Source organism: Vollenhovia emeryi, unplaced genomic scaffold (assembly GCF_000949405.1).
Source record: "Vollenhovia emeryi isolate VEMERY1.0 unplaced genomic scaffold, V.emery_V1.0 DF939411.1, whole genome shotgun sequence".
NCBI classification, from domain to species: domain Eukaryota; kingdom Metazoa; phylum Arthropoda; class Insecta; order Hymenoptera; family Formicidae; genus Vollenhovia; species Vollenhovia emeryi.
The window spans coordinates 1-5,536 of NW_011966955.1; the positions used below are offsets into that span (position 1 = coordinate 1).

Here is a 5,536-nt window from a genome sequence, read left to right on the forward strand (position 1 = left end):
TGCTCGGGGACGAGCACTTTTTCCAACGCTTGACGCGCCGCCTGAGAAAGTGGATGTGAACTACATCCATTCCGCTCGGTAACGAGACATGGTTCGTGTCCATACTATGGTTCATGTCCGAACTATTCAGATGAGAAGGATCATTATAGTCTAACAAAAGCCGATAATTTCATTGTTCTGGATTTCTCTCTGGTGGATAAACCCAGAACAATGAAATTATCGGCTTTTTGTCAGACTATTCTGCTATAATATCCATCTCATCTGAATAGTTCGGACATGAACCATAGTACGGACACGAACCATGTCTCGTTACCGAGCGGAATGGATGCCACTTTTTCCAACGCTTGACGCGCCGCCTGAGAAAGTGGATGTGAACTATACTGGATGGCCTGGGATGGCCGCTCTCAGGTTTCTCTCTGGTACCTACCATTAGCCATGGTGGAAGCAGAGAGAAACCTGAGAGCGGCCATCTCGCCTCACAGGCACACTGTCCTGATGCGCCCCCTGAGAAAGTGGATGTCAACTAACGTCCGTTACGATCGGTAACGGTACGTGGTTCGTGTCTGTGCTATGGTTCATGTCCAAGCTACTCATCAGATGAGATCTTTGACTATATAATCATGGACTGCTAGTTACCCCCACTTTTCCTATCCTTACAATGCTTTGCTGTCTAATGGACATGAAACGCGTCCCCAGGTCCTAAACGGCGGAAAATGGAAACATCAAGTGAGATTCCGATGGTAAATGGTGAGAAAAGAAGGTGTCATATTACTATTCTACGATTTTTAGCAAATTATCAATCTGCTAAAAGTCGTAAAATAGTGGTGTGTGTGTTCTGGCAGTCTTGCTATTATACATTCTTACATTATAAGAAAAGAACGAATTAAATTTAAAAAGAATGAAATAAATACAGAATGTTAAATATGAAATATTTTATTATTTATTCAAACTAAAATATATGTTTATGTAATATGTATACAGGGTATCAGACTCGTTTGTAGCCAATCTAAAAATTACGGTAGATTGGGTTAAACTGAAAAGAAGAGTCATGTACCGTTGTGCAAAATTAGCAATAGTTATCGCGTAATTGATAAAAACGTCTAGTCGAATGAACGCACAAGCGAAAGGCCGGACCCGGCAGGCATTGAGTGACGAGCGACGTGACTCAACCTCTCGCTACTGTGTCCTAGGAGATATAAACAAATAAAGCATTTTGCATCCTGCCGGGTCCGGCCTTTCGCTCCTTGTGCGTTCATTCGACTAGACGTTTTTATCAATTACGCGATAACTATTGCTAATTTTGTACAACGATACATGACTCTTCTTCTCAGTTTAACCCAATCTACCGCAATTTTTAGGTTGGCTATAAACGAGTCTGACACCCTGTAAATTACATATACATACATATATTTTAGTTTGAATAAATAATAAAATATTTCATATTTAACATTCTGTATTTATTTCATTCTTTTTAAATTTAATTCGTTCTTTTCTTATAATGTAAAAATGTATAATAGCAAGACTGCCTGAACACACACACCACTATTTTACGACTTTTAGCAGATTGATAATTTGCTAAAAATCGTAGAATATAAGTGATATGACACCTTCTTTTCTCACCATTTACCATCGGAATCTCACTTGATGTTTCCATTTTCCGCCGTTTAGGACCTGGGGGCGCGTTTCATGTCCATTAAATCGAAAAAAGCCAACTAGCAGTCCATGATTATATAGTCAAAGGATGAGATCGATAAATATATATATGTCAGTAGACGAGTTAGATGAGTCAGACAAGAACTGACAATCAATCGCTCTGACTTTGTCTCGCCAACGAGCAAACTATGCGGCGACAGGCACGAGGCGAGCTAGCGATTGTATATCGCAGAGCTCGTGTCCCCTTCCACTCCCTCCCCGTCGGCCTCATCTCGCTTTTCACACTCATTTTTACGTATACGGAAAGAACAGGATTTCAAGACGTTGCACAATTTCAGGCGTCCAATGTATCAACACATAAAAAATTAAAAGCATACAATAAGAGACTATAAATATAAAAAATATGTAAGAGTATAAAGATATATTTAAGAATATATAAAATATATTTTTATTACACGTGGGTAAGAAAAATTAATTTTAATATATTTTCCAATAATTGAAAAATTTTACATCGATTATTAATTGAATTTGTATAAGTTGTAAATTTTATAATACATTATATAAAACCAATAATTATTTCGAAAAAGAACTACAATTAAAATAAGAGAATGCATTTAAAATAACATGTTAAATTATGTTTTAAATTAAATATTTTTAAGACAGACGAACTTGTTTCATTCGTAAAAAATGTTCAAAAAATCTGTAAATGAAGAGAAAAATATTTTTAATTTTTGTGAAAAATATAATTAAAGTTATTTTTTAAATGTGTTTATACAAATTATTTGTATTTCTAAAATTATTTTTAAGTTTTAAAGTTAGTTTTAAGTTATTTTCATAAGAATAAAAAATTTTAAATACACATATGTTAGTAGATACTAGATACTAATTTGCAAGTTTAGTGTATCGTTAAATTTTAATTAACCTTTCTGAATAAATTATTATTGTCATAAATTGTACTTGTAATTTTTGAGTTCTATTCGTAATAAATCCATAACTATTGCTTTATTGGAAAACGTATTGAAATCAACTTTAATATTATCCTCGTTTTATTGTTCTTTTTTATTTTTGAAATTATTAATTAGAAAATGCGTACATGTAAAATTTAGGAATAATGATTTACTTTGATATATTTGTGTATAATGTTCAAATATGCCGTATTTACATATTTATATACAATACATATACATATATGGGGTGTCCCATTTTAAATATCAGTGATTTTTCAACGACCGTATCTGGCAATTCTAATAATACAGAAAATGTATTGCCTCGGTGGTCGAATTGGTTGAGACGCCCGCCTAGTATGTAGGGAAGTCCAGGTGCAAACCCTGGCTGAGGTAATATTTTCGCAATAAATTTTCTGTATTATTAGAATTGCCACATACGGTCGTTGAAAAATCACTGATGTTTTTAATTACTGCTGGCGACTTTTAAGAATATTCTCACTAGTTGTCCCAGTTTAACTTGGACAGTAAAATATCTTAAAAACTAAGTCCAGCAAACAAAAATGTTTCAGACAAAAGTTGTTTGGTTTCGAGGGGAGCATAAGATGGTGTCATTAATTTGACCTTGAATAGTTGCTTGAAGGTCACATAAAGGTCAACTTCAATTTTTTAAATAGAACCTATTGTTTATTGTACTATCTTATTCTACTAATTAATATAAACAACTTCCCAGGTAGAACAGAAAAGTCGTAATGATATCATTAGGATGTCATCATGACATTATTTGTCACTTAAAAGTCACTAATAAAAAAATGATGCAAAAATGATATAAAAATGAAAAAGGAATCGTACACTATATTATAGATAAAAGCGTCCTTTGGTTTTTAAAATATTTATATCGTTTTAATATACATGTTGTTGAAGTAAAATATTGTTTATTAGTAACTTTTAAGAAACAAATGTCATGATGACATCCTAATGATATCATTATGACTTTTCTGCTCACAAAATGCTCCTAAAAAGTGTATCGAATGACATCATCATGATTTTTCCTAAATCAAAAAAATGAGTTCTACTTGATGTCATTATGATATTATTATGATTTTGTGTTCTACCTGGGTTTTGTCTGAAACATTTTCTATTTACCTAATGCTTTTTGAGATAGTTAAGAGACAATTTATAAGTTTTTCAATGTTTAGCTTATGATATCTCGATAACTGTTTATCGGAGGGAAAAATAGTACAAAACTTTTTGACTTAATTTGGTCTCAGAAATATGCTATTACAATAGTGTTCCAATTATTGAAAATTTTTGTGTATTGCGTAACATACACAAAATTACATACACAAAAAATACAATATATAAATGATTAAAACAATTATATTTCAAAGTAGCGTGTCGAAAATTACGGTCACGGTCCGATTCACGCTCCTAACACTATAAGTATTAATCTGTCTTCGTTGTACATCAAATGTCAAACGAAGACAGAACGATGCTTACAGCGCAATGAGCGTGAATCAGACCGCGGCCTACTACATTTCTAAAGGCTGGTTTATGCAAAGCCGTAACCGTTAACTTATGCCAAATTCGGTAAAAATTGAACAATTACAGTCAATTGTTCTCTTCACTTTTAACGGTGATTGGACAATTTTTACCGATTCCGGCATAAGTTAACAGTTAGTCCCAGTCTACAATAGATGATTTAAGCCCTAAGCTTTAAGAAATTGGCCAATCACGGTCAAGTGTGAGCAGAATGCGCGACTGTGATTAGTCAATTTCTTAAGGCTTAGGGCTTAAATTTCTATTGTAGACTGGGACTTACGGCCTTGCATAAACCAACCTTAACTGTCGTGACTTCGCGGCTATTTGATGCTAAAACAAATGAAGCGCGACACACGCCGAGAACAATCAGTCAGCGTAGCGAGCTTCACGAGTAACGTTCGGTTCTGTGGTGCTTGGCTATTCCGTGCATTACGGATTTCTCTTACGGATCTCCGTTTCAAAGTTATTCTTTTTAGCGATCTGTAAGATCAGTGTTTTGCAATACGTGTTACCGTTTCTTTTATCCGATACGATCATCTGTAAATATTTCCATGTGTACGCGGACGTGTATACTTTTATCGTGTCGGTTCCTTTATACGTTTTTCACGTGTTGTATTTCTTTTCTTATTTCTATTTCTTTCTTATTTTAAGTTTCTTATTTTTTACGTATTAGTATAGTTTCTTTTCACATCGCATTATAATAAATGAACACTATGTCGAGTCAATGCCCTATAGATAGCTATTTTGATAAGTGCGTGTATAAAGAGTGCAAAAATGACAAATTTTCGTATGGAAAACGATTATTCCGATTCCCAATGCAGAAGGATGCAAGATACAATATATGGATACGCAATACAGGTAGGTTTCTGCTCAGTAAACACAGAACATTGTAGCAACATTACAGCAATATTACAACATTGCCGCAACGTTGCTGCAATGTTCTGTGTTTGCTAGGTGTGTAATAGTTATGTAATTATTTCATATATATCGATTCGATATGGTAACAAGGAAAGATCCGAGTATGTGTTAACATACAGGGTGTGATTGAAAAGTAACCGAACTTTTGCCGCCGCGCGGCTTCCAGGCGTCCAAAAAAAATGAGTGAAGGAGGAAAATGTGCGTCCGACCTTGCTCTTTCAAGCACGACCCGGGTCAATGCGCTGCGAGCAGCGGTTGAGTAAACATCGCCCTCCGCGCGAAGGTTGTTTTTGCAGTCGGTTACGTTTTTCGAGTGGTGAAAATGCAACGAACGATTGACCAGCGTTACGCAATCAAGTTTTGCGTGAAACTAAAAAAGACTTTTACCCAGGCCCAGGACCTGCTTAAGGAAGCCTTCGGAGATGATGTTCTGTCCCGGACACAAATTTATGAGTGGCACAAGACGTTCAAGGACGGCT

General features: G+C 35.0%; 1 protein-coding gene across 1 annotated transcript in view; it reads left to right on the forward strand.

Moving 5' to 3' along the window:
- The first annotated feature begins 14 nt into the window (after window positions 1-14).
- The window catches only part of LOC105557847 (zinc transporter ZIP1-like), a 28,108-nt gene continuing 22,586 nt past the window's right edge, over window positions 15-5,536 (forward strand). Inside the window, exon 1 of the mRNA XM_012005208.1 lies at window positions 15-276. The gene's annotated coding sequence lies outside the window, so the exon portion shown is untranslated. The remainder of the gene's footprint in view (window positions 277-5,536) is intronic.